This window comes from Pinus tabuliformis, chromosome 9 (genome assembly GCF_031772625.1).
Source record: "Pinus tabuliformis cultivar Carrire ecotype Pingquan chromosome 9, CPIR1, whole genome shotgun sequence".
Classification (NCBI taxonomy): Eukaryota; Viridiplantae; Streptophyta; class Pinopsida; order Pinales; family Pinaceae; genus Pinus; species Pinus tabuliformis.
In genome coordinates this window covers 1493290273-1493311542 of record NC_142307.1, presented here as the reverse complement: position 1 = coordinate 1493311542, position 21270 = coordinate 1493290273, and positions in this window count along the sequence as shown.

Below are 21270 nucleotides of genomic sequence, written 5' to 3'. Positions count from 1 at the left end.
CATCAATAATTGTTCGATGAACAGTTTTGTTGAGGGCTTTCACTTGAATAAGGAAAGCTAGTTGAGCTGGTAACTTAGGGTCATATCCTTTATGATCAAAGGCCACAAGATTGGAATCCACTGGGCCAATCCCACCTATTGCTGATAATAAAGTTTCCTCTTTGGAGGGGTAATTTTGCGGTACCTCAAGTGTCGACATAGCGGACGGCGATTGGGCCAGGTCCTCTATTATATTATAATTCTGTGCTATTTCGGCACGAGGATTAAATGTCGATTTGTGTACTACTCCCTCTGGCGAGTTTATTATCGGCTTAGGAACGATGGGTGGCACAACTTCGTTCAAAGTTGTTGTCGAACTACTAGGTTGTTTATCAGCCTTGTTATTCGACCGCTGAGGATTCCGGTAACCTTTATCCCTTGTCAAAGCATTATTCTGCTGCTTTGAGGTGGACAACATAAGCACTTGGGATCGGGAAGCATTTTGATTGGCAACCAGATTTTGACCAGTATTAGGAAACGGATCAGTCAACACAGCTGAGGTTTTCGGACTCTTAAAGAATCTTTTAAGCTCAGCTTTGCATGGACAATCTGCTGTCCAATGATCCTCATCGCATATATGACACCCCGAAGGGGGTTTCCCTTTCTTTTTCTTCTTGCCCCCTGGTTGCTTCAGTTGTTTGCCCTTGTCGTCCGACACGGCACTTACTTCCGAGGCAAGAAGTTCTTCATTTGCATTTTGATTCGAAGTCTTACGGGTTTTCTTAGACGAATCCCGTGTTGACTTTGCGTTTGCAGTGCCAATCACACCATCGCCGGCATGAGAGTCACTATTTGATCCAGGAGGGGGAGGAATTGAAAATTCCGGTCTAGGGGCGTCAGGTATCTTGTCATAGAGCGTGCCAGACTGAGTATATACTAAGTCTAAATACTGGGCACGAGCAATAACTTGCTCCTCTGTTACGACGCCTCCCTTGGCCACATCTTCTGTTATTGCCGGCAGAAGCGACTTTATAAACCACTCAGCTAATAGCTGATCTGGAACATAGGTTTTTACCATTCTGCGACGACGACGCCACTCATGTATATGATCTGATATATGTGTGGCCGTTGTCTGCTTGAAATTGGTCAAGATTTCTGTTCCAGTTTCGTACCTTATAGGTAACTGAAAGTGTGTTAACAAAGTCGTGGCTAGGGAGCTAAAATTGTCGAAAGAGGCTCTAGGTAATTCAATATACCATTTGGCCGCCGGACCAGTCAATGTCCTCTGGAAAAGGCGAAGCCTTATTGAATCATCATTCAAGGTATTCGACGAACACCACAGATGGAATGTCATCACATGATTCGACGGGTCTTCGCCCGGATTTCCATTGAATTTAGGAATGTCCGAAGGAAGTTTGTGAGGAATCGCTGGCCACCAATGGGCATATGCGATTGGATCGTTCGTCAATCGATGTAAATCTGGTAATTCTAAAGTCGCCACGAATGGCAACTGCTGATTCAGGTTCGGCGAGGCGTACCCAGGGTACGATGGAATCGCCTGAGCAGTAGGTCTTTGCATACCAGTATAATGCAACTGGTGTTGATATGACTGATATGGTTGGTGGGCTTGGCCACTGTAAAGTGGTTGGTTTAACCCGTTCTGAATATAGGGTTGCCCACTATTTGCAAAGATCTGTTGCTCAGATCCCTGGTATACCTGTTGAAACTGAGGTTGTTGGTATTGCACCATCCATGGTTGTGAAGCCATGTTTTGTTGTGCAACACTAACCGACGGCCCAAGATGCGGGGTTATGGTCCCCGTTTGTATCTGTGTCGTCCCGGCAGTTGGCGATTGTGGTTGTGTTGCAGGGTCAATTGGCTGTTGCATTACAACTTGGGGTTGACATACAACAGGCATCGATTGAACTTGCGATACGGTTACAATTGCTGGCGTCGTCGGGATATGAGACATAGGTACACTTTGTTGCATAGAATATACAACTCTTGGTTGTTGGGGTAACATAGGTACCCAACCACTCGTCGTTACTTCAGTCAAACCTGAATGTGGTTGAAAACTGCCGTATGGGTATCCTCCCGAAAGAGGAAGTGAAAGGGCATATTGCCCCCCATACGGTAACAATCCGGAGCTCAAGGGTATAGATGGCCTTTGAGGACTGGATGGCCCAAAATGATTCCCAAAGGGATCAATTTGTCTAGTTTCAACATAAGAATTACCGGGTATTATACCGGAAGAGCAAACTGGAACAGACCAAGTTGTCATAATAGTCCCTGGGTGGACTCCTTCTAGTTGATGAGAACTAGTTGGGACAGATGGTATGCCGGCAAACATCGTTGGAATGGCAGCAGGAGCTTCTGTTGTCGCCGTGTCATTTGGCACAGTTCTAGATGTCGACGGTTGTTCAGACATTTTAAGTCTATCCAATAAACTTCCTAACGATTCTTCAGGAACTTCTTGTGGCGATAGACAAACTTCTGATGCAGAAGGAAAAAGAGTGGTACCTACTCCAAAATGAATTGGAGTATTTGCTTGCTGGTCCTCTACGATTTCCTCTATTGCAATCAGACCAGGAGGAAGAGGCAGACCGTCAGGTCCGTAAAAGATTTCTGGTGCCGAAGAAGGGGTTGCTTCGACAGCGATAGTTGTTTGAACAACAAGACTCTGTGGACCGGTTTCAGATGGAACTGGTTCAGTTATGCAAGTACTTGTCTTCAGACTAGGATCAGTACAACTGTCCTTCTGTTGCTGTTGAACTTCTTCAATAGAGGCAGGGATTCCAGAAATATTGGGAGTGACTAGAATCTCGGATGTTGTTGGAACTTCCGTTCTAACTTTAAAAGGAGATTTTGACCTGGTCAAGCGAGTTCGCTTCGTCCGTACTACTCTCGGTTCCGGAGACAAAGGTGGTTGACTCGCAAGTCTCCCTGAACGACGGGGTTTTAATTGACTTTCCTCCACGGTTGCGGATTACTTGATCAACTAAAATACAAAAAGGGGAATTATGTTTCTGTATTGAATGAATTTTATTAGACGCTTTTAGACACAACTTTGCTTTTTCATGTTTTAAGAGTCGAGAAAAAGCTAAAGATGACTCTAGTCGCCTTCGATGTATTAACGAGCCTGAAGTGACAAATGCTCGGTTGGACCTTTTCAATTATAGAGTTTGAAAAGAGCCAAAAGAAACTGCTCTGGAGATCTAGGCAGAGGGTGTGCCAAACCTTTCGCGAAACCACAGAATACGTTTTACGGTACGGGTGGTCGATCTTCGTGAATGCTGTGTTCACTGCATCGCGATCAGTAGGGCGGTCGACACGGCTTCCTAAGGATAAAGGATAATTGCCTATAGGGGTCTCCCAATATACGCGACGGTACGCGGGAGCTCAAATCCGTATTAGTGCTATCGTCCCTCAGGAGGAATCACCCACCTTCGTAGAGATCGACAGTCACTACGTTTAACGACGCCGGAACACGTCTCTACCTAGACCTCTATTGTGAGCGTTATGTTACAATGCGTTTTTAGATTCATTCAATATATTTTAAGTTGATCTTGTTTATCAGTTTGTCTTTCAGGATCACCACAAGATGTATTGGTACAAATTCCTAAATGCAGCTAAAATGATAAGCAAGCTTTCACAATCCTTTTAGCTTTGAAAATCCTAACTACTGAGGGGAGAGAAAAACAATATCTTTCCACACAGAGCACAAACTAATGCACTTTCTCCTAGATCAGACACCCAAACTTATCAAAAATGCAAATGCAAGATGCATGTATTTCTTTTCTTTTCCTTTAATGTTGATGCTTAACAAAAGGAAAACTGTTGTATGACTTTCGAATTCAATTTGAAGTGTAAACAAACAAGTATTGTCTAAATGAAAAGACGCTTTACAAGTACTTGTTTTACACCAAAAATATATGAATTCAAACCATAAAGTGAAAACAAACCAACTTAAACAGCTATGAACAGTAATAACACTAACTCATAAGATCGCAATCTAAGAGGCCACAACTACTAGGTTCGCTTTTCACAATGGGAAATTGTAACTGAAACAAGAAATACTGAAAGAACGTTTACAATTTCATCACACAACTGAGGCGGAATAATGTCAAGGAGATAAGGTCTACAGCAAATACAATAACCAGCAAGCAATCAGCCAAAAAATAAGCGCAAACAGGGCCAAGACACAAAGGAAGAGCTGAGCTAGACTAAGGCCAACTGGACCAGCGCAGGCACTGGTCTGCCAGTTTCACTCTCAGCGCAGTTCCCGAAGGGAGCACCTGCGCTATAATGCAGACTGCCTGTGGACAACCTGCACTGACTTACGAGAGTTATGTCTGCTAAGAATTCCGGGTCATAAAAAGCTCAAAAATGTACTGTTTTGACTGAAATAAAATGCTATGGGTTAAGTACAGGCTAAGGGATGATCAAAAGGATAAAGATCTATCACAAAGAGTAAGGATTCATCTGTAGATTAGCTCTTTAAATCTTGAATTTGCTCAGCAAAGGAGCAAGAGTAGCAAAACCCTCTACTTCGCTTTTGATAGAGTCAAAAGCTTTTCGATTCGGTACTCCTTTCTTCAAGAAATGAATAGCAAAATACTACAACAACAAGATACTAGGATCTCCCCAGTGGAGTCGCCAGTTTGTTGTGGGGAAAAGTATCCGATGCAGATGACACTAACCCTTTCTAAAGGTTACAGACTTTAGCAACAACTGAATGACAAAGTTTTCATGTTCATCTTTATGAAAGCACAGAGAGAATAGAAAGAGGATCAACCAACCTGGTGTCTTGCGCTTAGTCGATCCTTGTCCTTCTCGCTTTGTATCCCGTTCCCAACTCTTTACTCTCCAAGCCGATCCAGCTACGCACAGAATCTGCACAACAAAAGGGAGCAAACTACGAGATACAAGCAATCATAATTGAAGCATGGATTAGGTTGCATCAAATATACATGTAAACACAAAAGCATCTATGTAAAACAAGTATATAGAAGAACATGCAAACTTTACTGATAGAAAGTAACAGGGTTCCAGAGGAAGTTACAACCAATGATGTTGGCCCCAATCCAGCAACACCTCCTCGGCAGCAAGAACTCTCTTCTTCACCTCTAGTAAAACAATCACCCAATAATCCTGGCAGTATACCAACAACACCTCCTTGCTTATACAAAATTCCAGCCTCCTTAGACCTCATAGAAGAGCTCTATATATAGGAGAGAAGAAGAGAGGATGAGTCAGCTTGAGGCTGGCATAGAGCTGACTAGTGTCCTCTCCCTCTTCAGTTAATCTTCAGTTCTTGAGTCCACTTGGAGATCCTTGGTTACACATGGTGATCAAGTACCTCTTACTCATCACAGGGCGAATCTTATGAACCAAGTGTCAGTTTGGAAGCTTCCTGGGCAGTTGACACCTTGCAGGATGACTGTGCCACTTGGCCAATCTCGCCCAGCGCAGGTAGCCTTCATTACTTTTGACTTCCAGCGTAGGTACAAAGAGGGACAGTTGCATTCCAGCGCAGAAGCTCAGTGGAGCAGCTGACATGATCCAAAATAAGCCTGTTTTGAAGTGTTTTCAGGTGGAGAACTGATTGGAAGTGCTGTTGTTTGATGACCTTGTTCTTTTAGGGGTAAGAACAACATGTTTAGGGACTGAGGATCCCTATAATTATTGACATTTCATGCTCCATGCTGCGAGGCACAAAAATGTCTATAACAGAACCTGCTACCAAAATCCCAAAACTTCTCTTTGTGCAAATTATACTGAAATGAACAGTGCCATCCATAGCAGGTGGTCCCATGCCCCTTGCCCCTGAAAATATCCTTTTCAATCTCTCCATTGCTACTTTTTCTTCTTCTTATGCTACTGAAATGAACCTGCTGCCAAAATCCCAAAACCTCTCTCTGCGCAAGTGCAAATTATACGGAAATGAAAGAAGGGACCACATGACGGAAAAATATGTGACCGTGGAGAATGCTAAGGGGAATTAAATTTCATTAAATAAAATGTTGAGTCTTTTCTTTTGTTTAATGGGAGGTATTTCTGATTATAAATAATTGTTATAAATAATTATTAATGGTATGAAAATTGTTAGGTATTTGTGTCACCAAATATTATTTGAGGGGATTTTGGTGGATTTATCAAAAGTGAATTAGGGTGATATCAAAACAAGTTTTGTGTGGTTAAAAAGTGTAGAAAAATAGTAATGTTATGGTAATGATCAATCATCATTTCCAATTAATTGTTTGGTTTAATAAGGATAACTAATTTATGGAGATTTTTTTATGGTGTTCAATAGAGGGAGTCAACATGGGAAAGGTAATACTTTGGCTCTCGCATGTTTTAGAAAATTGATATCTCTTTGTCCATAAACATTAGGGGTGGAAAAATAACATAGGTTCTAGAGCTAAGTTTGTTCCAACTTAGTTATATCTTGAACCACAAATTGGTGTTGACCTCATGGATATGATAGAAATTTGGTGGCTTGTAGGGTAGTCTTTTCATGAAATAAGAAGGGTATAAATCAAAATAAGCTTTGTGGTAAAAATGTAGAGTGAAGTAGCAATGTCATAGGATTAATGATCATTTCCAGTGACATGTTTTTTTTAGTAAGGGTAACTAATCTATCCAGATTTTCCATGATGTTCAATAGAGGGAGTCAAGATGGCAAAGGCGATAGTTTGGCTCCCACATCCTTTAGAAATTGATCTCTTTGTCCATAAACATTAGAGGTGGAAAAACATCCTAGGCTCTAGATCTAAGTTTGCTCCAAATTAGCTATATCTTGAACCACAAATTGTTGTTGACCTCATAGATATGATAGAAATTTGGTGGCTTGTAGGGTAGTCTTGTTATGAAATAATTTTTTCAGTTATTATCTAGTCATATTTTTTAATCCTAGACTACATTAGTCATTTAAGTTAGTCACTTTTGGTTTAGTCACTTGTTGTCTAGTCGTATATTTTATCCCTAGACTAAATTAGTCATTTTTAGTTCGACCACTTAAAATTGCTCGAATTTAGTAGTATTTCACTTGAAATAATTTTGGTGACTAACGTTTATAGTCACCTAGTCATTAATTTCATCATTTTCTATTAGTGATCAAAGGAGGTAACCTCAAACTAAGCTTTCAGTTTTCTAGCTAGCCCTACCAAACCAAAGAGGGCTCTCTATGAAATCACAACCAAAGGTTGACTGGGATGTAAAAGCATATTAGGCTAGGTATGCTATGGTTAGTTAGGTTTTGAGTTTTGAGGGTTTTGATGTTGGATTAGGGATGAAAACCAAGTAGCTACATCAAAGTATGAAAGGGTTACCGTAGCAAATATATGGAGGATCAAGGTAGTAATAATTTTGTGATGGCTTTAGGGTTTTGTCAGTGTAGTGTAGGGTTTTAAAGAGTAAGAAGGTCTTAATGAGCATGTGCACCATGAATTCATTAGTTAGGAAGAAAAATTACACAAAATGACTTTCCCATCAAAACAAAGCTTACATGAAAAGAATTATGCTTATCACCTTTAAGGAAAATCACTGAAGAAATAAGGTATGGAAAGGAGAGATGTATATCATTCATATATAACCATAATAGAGAAAATACATCATCACAAAATCACTGCACATGAATTCCTAGATAATAGCTGCAATTGCTCCTTTAATTTCCTGAATAAAGAGTTAAAGTAGAAGCTACAAGTGCTCCAACCTCTGATTTCCAACCCTCCAAATGACTAAGAAAATGATACATATAGACCAAAACAACATCTCCCTTCTCTTAGGGGTAAAATCCATGAGTGGTGGAATAGTTCCCAAAATATCTCTAACCACAACCTAATGACTAGGGAGGTTAACAAACTCTGCTCTTAATAGAAAAATCGATACATTTGACGATAAAAGACATCTACAATCATGTATCTACTCCACATTCACTATAACCAACCTATTTACACCTATTTACATCATCACAACATCAAGAATGACAAATTACATCAGTGGAGGTATAATCTGGACTAAGTCAACCGAGGAGAGTGGCTTTCAGATGAAAATGCAATGAATTCAAGCAAAAGCATAGCGTGCGAGGAGAAAACGCAGTGAAATTGGTAGAAGTCACTTTTGGAGGCATTCTCGAGGTCAAAATCAAGATATTTACGTCTCATTGGAAATATGTGGATGGCTAGTTATCATTTGACTTATCAAGCAAGTCATTTGGACACTCCATGATAGAGAAAAATGCATTTTCCGAAGACTACTCCCCGAAGTGCAGCAAAAACATAGCAAAAACACAACACCATCTTGCAGGGCACTTTTGACTACCTTCCCGAGATCCAAATGCAGATCTGAAGGTACCATTGGAAATATTAGGATGTTTGTTTATCAATAGAGTACTTAAGAATGAAAATGACCTCTCTAAGATTGAGAAAAATGCAGTCTCCCAAGGTCACTCTAGAAGTGCAACAACTCTCCCGTAGCCACTATATTTTAGGAATTTCTCTGAAATCATAACACCTGGGTATAAAATGAAGGAGGTTTTTTTTCCTTGGTCTATTATTGACTAAAACATCTTTCACATTTCTAAAATTCATCTCTTTTGGTTAGAAATATACTTTGAAGAAAAATTGTCCCTATGTGTAGCAAATGATTTGTCTCTTGGAATGATTTTCTTGAGAAATGATGGAGACATAATGTTATGTGCCGAAATGGGATCATAACTGGATATTTTTAGTCCTTTATACTTACTTTGATCAGTGGTTGTGGTCTCTACATCCATTATGTAGACCTAGCTCAATAGGAAAGGAAATTAGGGTTTAGTGCTAGAAAACAGGGGATTTAGGGAAGTTTTAGGAATGGAGGGAGATGAAGGGTTTTGAGGGTGTCTAAATTCTTGGGAAAATTTAAGGGGGTAGGGATAAATGTTAGGGAGTGTAGGGAGGTATAATTTTAGGGAATGAGTGAGGGGAAGGGGTCCAAAATGTCAAAACACAGTCCTAGCCTAAGAAAGTATAGTCTAGGCTAGGGTTTGTGGGAAAATGATGATTTTGAGGTATAGGAGTGAGGGAAAATGTCTATAGAGGTATATGGAAGGTGGGAGAGGAAAATTGAGCTTAATTTTGATGGTTTGTCTCAATAATTTCACCAAATAGACTATGAAACCAAGCAAACCCCACGAGAGGGAAATATGATCTTTCTAAGCATGAAATGATGGTGGAAAGGAATCACTTGTTTGAGAGTGAAAATGAGTTTTTTTGGTGGCGATATGTCTTATAAAGTTGGAATGAGCAAATGAGAAGCTCATTTTGGTCTTTTATAGTTTGGAAATTAATTTTCTCCTTTGGTGATGTAGTGGCCCCAACATGTCCTTTCACATTCTGATTTGATTTGCTAATGAACTGTAGCCTTACAATTTTTTGCATATATTACATCTTTATGAAGATGAAAACATACTTTAGAAACCTTTATTGAAGACTTTTCACTATTACTACTCCTTTAAATGATGATTTTGATGGTGAAATGACCAATTTTCATGATCTTAACCCTATGACCTAATAATGGAACAACATGGAAATATGAGTTGAATGATGACTATGGGACTCTTTCAACAATGAATGAACTGACCATGATGGTTTCCATTTACCATGGAGGTGAAAGGAGTAGTAATAACCTAACTGACGTCGCGAGTGACAAAATTTTATTTTAAGACCTACTAAAACATAAAAATTTGACCTAGGACCCTAACAAAAAACTTTGTAAGAGAATATTTGATGACTAGTGAATGATAGGACTCATAGACGCTAACAAGACCAAGGATAATATTGTAGAGAAACCAATCATAATGTGGTATTGTAGCTAGAAATGTAGAGGTATACATACATGATACTAAGATTCAGAAAATATGATGCAAAGAAAGAGAATTCCAACTATATCTCATAAATGTCAATATACAATGTGGAGGTACTATACTGAAACTACAAGTTAACACAAATATTATATGCTTAGAAAAAGGTAGAGGAACAATGCAAGAAGAATCATATGTAATGTTGAGAAGCATAAATGAACTATGTAACACACCATACATAATTGTTCAAAGATATATCAATTCCTTTTGGAAAGACACCACTGTGCACATAAATGTTTTGATGTGACTTCCTGCAATTCCAATACAGAGGATGAGATCCAATTGAAAGGGAAATGGGACATGAGTGATACCAAAGATTTTTTGTGATGCATAAAATATTGTTGTAGACATTTTGGATCATAGGATATCCACACCACTGTAATGAGAACAAACCATAACGATCCATTGTGAATTACTTTACAACATATGTGTCTCACATGAAATATATATCCATCCTCAAAAAAATTAATACAAACCATAGTTAATGTTGGTCTTAGGAACATAAGCGAGCCATTAAAATCATGGAGCCACTAAGATCTGTAATAACTAAGTAATTTCAATTCTAGAAAAATAGTGATATGACCCACTAGAGCCATAGTCGGTGAGAAAAAAGAATGATCCTTAGAAATAGAAATGATTTCTGTGTCATAGATATGTGTGCAATCGAGAAAATTCGAATATAAAGATGCAAACTTGACAATATAAATATCTTGCCTCTCAGAATTGTGAGCCAAAAGATGTGAACCTCAAATGGATGCAACATTTATTTCAGAGATGTGAGAATGAAGTCTTGAGATATAATGGAAACCCAAAAGATACCTACAAACTCTCATAATCATAACTTCATGTAAATTCATCAACATAATGACAATATTTATAGATGTTTCCATGAACAAGTCGACATGAAGTTTCAAAGTCAACAATGATTTCTTAGTGGGAAACCCCTTTAAAGATAATTTAAATTTAAATAATATTTTATGTTTAAGTGTCTTCAAAATTCCTTTCTCCAAATCAATTAATCATATAACTCTTCTCTTTCAATTGACTTATTTTTCACCAATTCAAATTCCCTTTTAGGGCTTAAGGGTTCCTCTTGGGGCGTTTGGATTTCCCATAGGAAATTTGTCCTGAAGCTATCCACTTTGCAACACTCCCTCTCATCTAGGGAGAAATTTCCGTGTGCATCGTAGGACTTATCTCATCATACCTTCACCATAACATATCTCAAATGAAAACATCTCAATCATAAGAAAGGGAGACAATTGTATGATCGATAAGACCTATTTCATGTCTTCATATATAAGAAGAGTAATGCTCAATAAAAAGTAGGGGATATCAATCTTCAAACCCTGCCAATCTTCAATTTGAATTAAATCACCTCCAAAATATCCATCTCATCATATCCCATACTTTGATCATCAACTAAAAAATCTTAATCTAAAGTACAAGAAGAAGAATCATCATAGGGAAGCACCAGACTCCCATCCTATATCCAATAATTAGTATGATCATGAAAAATAGAATGATCATCGTAAACAAGTCATATTTCATCTTCAATTATCTTGCTTATCTCTATATGTTGAACACTATTAAATTTTAAGAAGAATGTGACGTCATATGGGATCCCAACTCAACCCACAACAACATTGGAGAGCTCAACTCAATTTGGAACAACATCAAGGATCCCTACTTAACCTGGAACCACATCAGGGAGCCCATCTTAACCTGAAATATCTATCAGCGGAGAGTAAATTCTACCACCCATGAAGCTCGTCATCAAGGAGCCAATGATACCACTTGGAATCCAATGACAACGAGGAAGGTGATATGGGACACTGTCACCTCATGTTTGTGACAATGTGGAAGGTACTATGGGACACTCTCACCCCAATGTCATCTCATGTAGGGGAGGATCCAACTACAATCCTATATCCAAATACATTGGGTGAGATCGGACCTACACTAATGCATAGGGATCACACTTTATCCCAAAGTCCCTGATAATAGATGAGATCAAATTACCTTGATAAGGATCACACACAACCCTATTTTCCTTGATCCTCTCATCTTGACCCTTGAGAGTCAAAAGGTATAATGCTTGCATCCACCAACTTGGGCAAGATCCACATCTACTACAAGGGGTGGGGATCACACTCTATCCCAAGTCCCTCATCACATTGGCCAATGTAGAGGTTATCCAACAAAGTGGTAGGATGCTAACTAGAGCATAATATGAATAATGGAGATCATATATCTCTATACACCCTATTTGTAACAATCTCAGGTTAAAAGTTCATATAATAATGTTAATAATGAAAAAATAAGGCGAAGGTGATGGGACACATATTCCAAGTTGAATGTTGGGCAAAGAATCCTAGCGGGAAACACTTCTTGTTTATTATGGATAGGGAAATTGGAAAAGGAACTAGAAAAGGATTTCAAAAGGAAAAAAAAAGAATTATTGGCATTTTATTTATGAAAATAAAGGAAATTAGGAGAAAAGGGAGGTGAAAGGTCATAGGTTGCATGTGAGGAGGAAATTGAAGGAAAATACAAGAAAAATGAAGAAATTAGAGGCATCAATAATAAAAATACATCAGACCATCCATTTGAGGGTTTTTGTCAATTTAGTTTTGGAATTGGTTCAGAGAGAAGGAGAACACCAAAGAGTAGAGAGAATGCAAGGAAGAAAATGAAGTAAAAGGAAAGGAAGGAAAGAAAAGGAAAGAAAAGGAAGGAAAATAAAGCAAGGATCAAGCAAGGAAGAGTTGGATCAAGTTCCTTCGATAGGAACTCTTTCATGTAATAGGTTTCATGTATGATTTCCTAGCTAGTTTTGGCATGTAGGGTACATGCATGTGTGTATTTGGTTCATTTTTTGTCTTAGGCATGGTTTTTTCAAAGTTTGATATTGGTTTCATCCTTTCCTTTCCATTTATGAATAGCCATGTTGTGATGGGATGTATTCTTCATTGAGCTTTGGATTTCCAGAAGTTTTTGGATCTAGGTAAGGTGGTCTCTGGAAAATCCCAAGGGTTGGGGGTGGAGATGGTTTTCTATGGGAAGCCATCAATAGGTGGGTAGAGACGTGAATATTCCTCAAGGGATGGTGAAGGAACATTGAGGTGTCCAAGCTCAGTTTGGTTTCTTTATCTCAGGACCGGTTTATGTGAGATCACGACAGAGTGAGGGTGGAGGTTGTTTAACCTCTTAATTCCATTGGTTTTTTATGGATTGGTTTATCTAGTGACATCCCACATTCATGCTTGGAATATGGAACGGGTGTGATTGGCTGAAAGAAAATTTTGGTTCAGCCCAATCTATGGTCGGGTGGTATGGAAGCCCCTAAATTTGTTGGATTTTGCATATGTTAATAAGAGTTAACTTCCTCTTGTACTTTATGACTAAATGTACTTGTTAATATGTGTCTTTAATGGTTGTTCTCTCATTATTATTATCCTGGTTATATATTGGTTATAAGGATTGTTTTATTACAGATTCAAATTATGGATCTTATCATGTTTGACTCGTAAGTGAATGGTTATTGAAAGCATTACCTAATAGGCATTATTAAAACTACTATGAAAGGGCCCTAGACCTTGTTTATGATTCTCAGATAAGTTTCATATATCTATGTTCAGATATGCATTCATCACATGTAGATTGCATGCTCACCATGTGTTTGACAGAATGACTCTCATGGTTAAACATGGTTAGGTCAAGTCCTTATCTAAGTTTTATGTTGAAGGCTTTGTCCTTGTGTCATTTATCTTTTTTGAAAGTCATCACAAGTTCCGGGCAGTTGTCTAGATCCTAGCCCTAAAAATGTGCTTTATATTTCATGGTTGCATGTGTTAGAGTCAGTCTGGTCATCCCTCCGTCAGAGATCAAAACTCTTTTTGCATTTCATTTTTAGGTGTCTCGCTCGATTCACTCAGTTGCATTCCGCTAGGAGCATGCCATAAATCTGACAGAAGGGCTTTGTCATTCATTCCCCTCATGTCTTGTACCTGCTGGCTTAGGTCTTTTCATCAATGTTTATTAAAGTCCATGATAGTCAATGTTTGATCTTTTAATGGGCAAAGAGTCATGTCAATCATAGGTCTAGGGTTTCACAAATTGAATCATTAAAGTATCCAAATGCCAACAGGCCAGAGGGAGGTTATACACATGTTTTTTATTTCGCGAATTTCATCATCATATGGATGGATTATGATTGTTCTTCAAAACTCTGTTTTGAAGAAAAGTCAACATTTTGTCCTTTGTAATAATTTTCAAAAGTTTTCAGTTGTTGAATTCTTCAGGCACAACCCTGGTCTCCTTTTCCAAATTCCATGTCAGCTATCCCTGCAAAAAATTGCCAAGAATTTCATCATTTTAGTCAAAAAATCAAAAAGGAAATTTAAAAACAGAGTTGTATTAAAATGGAAAAAGTGCCAATGCCAAAACATTACAAAGATGGGTCTTGGAGAGTCAAAAATCTAATCCATGTCTTTATAAAGATATTTTCATGAAGATCAATGTCATTTGTATGCCAAGACCAAAGAGAAGCCATTCAAAGCAAATTGGTAGAGTTAGTGTGCGATTTGGGTGAAGTTGGAGGAAATTTGGCCGGCGCGGTGCATAGAGCAGGTGGCGCGGCGCACTGGGGAGGCGCGACGCACTGGGAGAAGTTGTCCAGTGTAATTCTGAATGGGCGCGGCGCACTGGCACAGCGCGACGCATACACCTGAAAGCCCGAATTTGCTTCAAATCTCTCCAAATTTCCATTTATTTGCATGGATTTGCCAAGTAGGGTTGACATCTTGATATTTCATCCATTTTTGTGTTGAGTGATGGTGGTTTATGGATGCTAATGATTGAAACAAGAATTCAAACCCTTTCATTTTGAATCCCTCACATGTAAGCTACTGCCTAGGGTTTCAAAACTTGTTTGCCACCAAGGTTACTCTTCTCCATTATTTCTCTTGTCCTTAATTCCCTTTGTTCTTTGACTCCATTGTTCCCCATCGCCTAAAGTTACTAAACCCCTATCCTAAATTCCCTTTCCCAAAAATTTCAAATGTGAAACCCTAAACCCTATCCCACACATAAATCCCTCAAACCGTCTCCCATATTTCCCTAACAAATCTATCCCAAAAATTCGTAATCCCTTACTATTATTTCCCCGTCCTAATAGTGCCTGTTTTTATTTGTTTCCCCTTGGTGGCAGAATTTGAACACATCACTAAAAGAGCAGTTCAGCACAGTTTTCCTACACCAACATCTTTTTCTCCAAGGTAGTTTGAAAAACAACAGTCATGGCATCTGAGCATTCATCGGATTATGAAATGGAAACCCAAAGTGATTCTCCCATGGAGGAACATGCACCCCGGAGGCCTCACAGAGGAGGTAGGCATATCAGAGAAGAACCGGTCACCCTCACTGAATTACAGGCCTGCCCTCTTGCCATGTTCTATTTCCAGCATTAGTCATGCTTTGAGTTTTGTCAAAAGGTGGCTAATGTTCAATTTCATCATGAGTTGGCTCATCTATTTGTGTTGCATTTACATGGAGATCAGGCTACCTTGGCTAGTGTCACCTTTACACTTACACCAGAATCTGTCTCACTAGCAACCGACATACCAAACATTGGGGAACCATGGACCAAGAGGAAGAAGATTGACTGACAGCATTATGAGCCATACATTAAAACTGGTTTCTTGAGGCAGCTCAAGAGAGTGTTTCCATTCCGATATCTGAAAGATGAATATGCTCCACTAATGAAATTGATCATGAAATATTTCAGCTGTGAGGGACGGTTCTCTCGTCTCTATGCTTATCACATCAGGTTGCGCATGCATTTCACTAGTGTACGGATGATGAACATTCTGTATTTCATTTGCCGGAACATAGAGAGGATGACCACCCTTGTGTAGCACAAAACACCTCAGTAGCAACTTAACAGTGTTTATCATTTTGCTCTTATTAAGATTTTGGTGGTTCATCAGCTTGGATTACAGGGCATCACTTGGGATGATTTCCTCTCCTGTGACTTCTTTAGAGCTTCACAAGGATTATCAGAGGTCAAGCATGAGACAAGTGGACCTTCTCATCAGTATGAGTGCCATGAGACTGCTAGTGTGCCGGTATTCATCACATATCAGAGAGGCACTAGACATTTTTTTGCAGTAGTGAAGCGAGTGTTATCTCCACCCGGGGTGGAAGGGGCCTCGTTTCCTCCATCAACATCACAGGTATAGGACAAAGGCAAGAGGCCAATGCAGGATGAGGGGCCTTCAGGTGAGCAAGAGACCGACTTCATTTTCGTTCATGATGATGATATAGATACGGGTCCACAAAGTGCCAAGCTTAGGGAGATCATCCAGGAGCAGCAAACAGAGATCCAAGCCTTATCCCTTAACTTGGAGAGAGCTAAGTGTACCATGAAATACTTGGATCAGAGGAACAAACAGCTTGAAGATCAGCAAGCCATCATGGAGCTACAGAACATCCATGAGAATCGCCAAGCTGCACAAAGGAGAAGAATTGAGCTCACGTCATTAGAGCAAGAGATTAATGAGGATCGAGAGTCTAATCTCGAAATAGTTAACATGCACATAGAGATATTTTTGGACAAGGTCGATAAGGACCATGCATTTCTGAGACACATGGCTTTCCACTACATGGCACGAAACAAGGTCTGCAAGGCACGAATTAGGAATTTAAAGGCAAAATTGAGGAAGGCAATAAGGAAGCAAAAGAGGCAAAGGGAGCTTGATCGTCTTCAGATATTGGCTGAAGCCTCTTTATCCCAGAATAACACTTAATGAAGAAGCTCCATCCCAAATTTCAATAAATTTGGGGCATTTCTGGCATTTTGGTACAAAAAAAGTGTTTTTCTCCCTATGTGCCGCGCCACATGGCGTGCGCTTTTGCTAGGGAGCTCCAAATTAAAAAAAAGTTTATATTTCTAGATTTTTCATGAAAAAGCATGGTTTCTGGTGCATGTTCAAGAAGTTTGGGCAAGTTTTGAGTCCTCAGGAGGTCAAAAACACTCAAAAAATGACCTCACTGCCCCTATTTTCACACACAGGAAGCAGTCTTGGGAGATTAAAGTTTTGGAGGGGCAAATGACATCCAAATTCATAAATTCCACTTGGTTTGGAATGTAGATAGGTAGAGCTTTCTAATGAGCTATCTTGGGCTCAATTTTGACTTCAAGAAGTGCCTCAAACTCAGCCTCAAATTGGCACAATGCATAGAGGATTTGGCGCAGCACATAGAGGATTTTTGCTCAATTTTTCACGTTCCAGCTCAGAAATTCGGCCAATTTGACTAGTTTTGTTTTGTGATGTAATTTTTGATCTATCTTGATGTAATTAGATAAAAATGATGTAATTTTGGCACTTATTTACTTGTTCTAGAGGATTCATTCACTAAAAAGTGAAAATTTAATGAATGAAAGTTTCCTACCTTATAGAGGCAAGTTGTTTTGATTGCCTAGATTTTAGTGCTTTGTTTAGAATTGGTTGAAACAACTCCTAGAATGATGAGCTCGACCACTAGAGGCAAGGGAATGGGTTGGGCTAGTCTATATCATGTAATTCCTAAGTCATTTTCAGGGTTGGACACTTGGGATTGCTTTGGCATATCATTGTACATTCTATCTCTGCATTTTTGGCTAAGGAAAGACCATGGTTTTGTAGCACTGTTTGGGATCCATGTGGCTTTATGTTTTGATGGTGTTCTTCTCTAAGTAATTGTAAGTTCATTAGTGTTATGTGTATCATTTTCCTATCTCTTCTTCTGAATTTGAACAAATGAGTGATTAAGGTAGAATCCATTAACTGCTATGCTCTGCCTTTGAATTTGTTTTAATTTCCATGTTTTCATCTGTTTAAGGAGAATTATTGAGACTCTCTTGCTCTCTTTAGCTCCTCACTAGTCTGATCTATTCATTCACTTACTTTAAAGCATCAAAACGATTGCCTTCCTTGCCCCAATCAGAACTCTGCGGAAAATGTGCCTCATCCCCGAGCCCAATTTGCCTTTCCCTATTTCCAACACAAAACCCCCAAAAACTCAAAACAAACCCTTGTACTTCATACCTAGCGTAAAATTAGCTTTTATTTCAGTCATCTTGAGCCCCATCGCTTGTCTTTTGCCGAGATCAACCCAGAGAGAGCCCTCTCCTGTCCTCATAGGGCTAGCTACGAGGCTGAGCATGGTTTGATGTGGACCTAGAACCTTGTCTTTTGAGCCTGAGGCAAATCTAGACTCTAACAGCATGCACAGAATGAGGAAATTTAGATTGTAGCCATTGGGAGGTAGAGTTATCCATGCCACCAGAGGGTTACAATTGCTGGCTTGCTTTGTTATGCAACCAAATGGGAGTCCAAATCACTAAAAAAGAGAGTTAACTCAGGGTTTGGGCACCTCGAGTGGTTGTTTAGCTCCTGGGGGTCTTGTAGCACCTAAGGGAAGTCAATAATGGTTTAGGTTGTTGATTCCACTTCCTTAATTGTACTTAGGAGGTTGAGCCATGTCATATCAGCCCTCCACTCATGTTTACCTCGATGGGCTGGTGAAAGTGGGTGAATGTGGGAGGTGGCATTAGAGAGTGGTATGAGAGCATGGTTCAAAAACTTAAACCAGATGGACTAGATGCATGTGGTTATGCATGCATTGTCATGGTTATGGTTTTCATGCATGAGGTCATGGAATGCAGTTGGAATTTTCATACATGATCTTGGAATATTTATGTGATTATGATTATACAGATGAGATAAGCCTCCTTTGAACATCAATTAGGTATGATTTTGGTTATGGTATCTATTTGGTTTATTTGGCATGGTATACTTGTAGGAAGGACATAATCAAATATGAAGAGAAAAATAGTGGACTATAGTTCATGTGAATCTCCCTACATATCAGTTGGACAATAAGGATATGATTATTATCCTAATATAGAAAATACATTGAAAAGTTTGAAGGAAAAGATCAGAAGTTGCAAGTAATACAATGACAGGTTGGTTGAGGCTCAGGAAATGCTTGAAAGGGCTCAGGAAAGAAAGACGAGGTCAATTTGTTCATCCTTTAGAGTTTGTGATGCTTTCATAGAAAAAGGAGAGAATACTAATGGGGCATATGGTAGAAGGTCTCGGTTAAAATACAGGTTGGATAGATGGGACACAATCAAAGGTGGCATATCAATGGGTAGACCTGAGAGGAGGACTAGTATGCATGGGTTTCATCCTAGTTCCTCATCTAGGATACATCATCATCATCATCACTACCATCATCCTTATAGGAGGAATGAGTACTTTCCATAAGAGTTCATGAAATTCAAACCTCATACATTTGATGGAGAGATGAAGAAGTCAGAAGATGCAGAGGCATGGTTTCCTGGGATGAAGGAATTCTTCAGATTGGATAAACATTCAGAGAACATGAAAACCAAGATAACTACCTTCATTATTAAAGGTAAAACATATATTTGGTGGGAAGATGTGAATAATGTTAGAGGCATTCGAGAACAAGAGTTGATTTGGGATGAGTTTGAGAGACCCTTCAAGAAGAATTACCTATATGATAGATATTATGATGAAAGAGATAAGGATTTTTATGAGCCACATATGGGTTGTATGATAGATGATGAATATACCAGTAGGTTCTTGAAGCTTTTGAGGTATGTTCCTTACCTCAAGGATGAGAAATAAAATATTCCATGGGGGCTTCATTAAAAACGAAATACTATGTCATGTGCGTTCATATTGGGGCACAAAAAATGTGAAAAAACTAAAATAATATATTGACTATATAATAGGGGCTAAAAGGGTTTTTTAATTTTATATGATAATATATATACTATAGTTATTGTTTATTCAATATATTGGCGAAGTGGAGGAAAACTTATAAGTAGGAGTATGCAAACTTTTCCTCTGCAGTTTCGACTACTCCAAAGGGAAGCAAATTAAGCCAAAAAAAAATAATGTAGAGTATGCTGAGTTGGGGCAAGGAGGGTAGAAAGTATTTTCAAAGCGGAAGCAAGGACCCTACCGCTACTACTTTATATCAGAAGGCAGAGACTAGTTGTCTACCTAGAAGAAATGTTGGAAGTGGGTTCTCTAACTGGAATTTGGGATGTTGTTGTTGCTTATGATGTTGGTAGTGGTAATGGGCTTGGTCTAGTGGCCCATTCATTGTTTACTCCAGAAGACCCATAAATATAAAATCTCTCTTGAATTTGTAGGTGATGCATTAAATTCCCCTGCCAAATCCTGTCGATAGATTCACCACTTCAACATCGTTATTCTGCAATTCCCCCTTCCTATTCATAGTTGATTGTATTCCAAGCACAAACATTTCCTCTAGAGTATCGACTACTCCAAAGGGAAATGAACCTCAAGTTGAGGAAAGAAATAGGAGCAGTATTGTGGGAGACCACAATGAACTTTTCCTCTAGAATATCGAGAGATCGTAGCGAACATAGGGTTAACTTCTAAGAAAATCAACAAGGAAACATTCATCAATTTGTGGCGTCGAAGAAAGTGATTCATTGTTGAGTTTCAATGCAGTTTAAACTGTAACAAGATCGACTATGGCATATGCATTAGGAGGCCATCCAATGTAATGAATACCACTTGCCCAAATTTTGTAATAATTTGTTTAATCGAGTCATCGAGATATTTATGTCATAGTTTGTAAGAGAGTTAAGAAGTTAGCAGTCATCTAAAATTTTATCACTTACATGTAAATGAGTCTAAAAGTAGTAATGTATCCTTCATTAATAATCATCTAGCTCTGGGTTTTGAAAATATCCTTAAGGAGACTAGTGCAACAAAAACCCCCTTTTGATTGTATGTGGTTACTCTCCATTGTCACCTTTATTATGGCAGGGGAAGGAAAAGAGCTTGTCTCTATTCTAATCCAAGTTTTCAAATCCACCCTACTTTTCTCAAGACTATTGGACTAGGATTGATTAGTCTCAGAGCTTACGTCAAATATGAAATTTAAGTGCATATTCTTCTACTAAGAAACAACCTAAGATTTATCCAATTACCTGAACTAACTACCATAAGATGTTAGATGAGGACAAATTGCTTTCGAAAGATGTGCTACTTTCACTTTTCAGTGTTTCGCAACGATTGGTCCTAAGTAAGACCTAACCGGACTAATTAAGATGCTACAATAAAAATCCAGATATGGAAGCTTGAATAAATCACTATGAATAGTGAACTTAAAAGAGGCTAAAGTTTTCATTTTCATAATTATATGTTGTTGTATATTCCCTTATTGACTTGTTGTGAACAATGGGTATTCAATAGGTACTATGTTTCCTTGACATCATCCCTTTCCCTTTTGTGTGGAAGCTCAGGTTTATTAATAGTATTTTTTCCATGCCATTA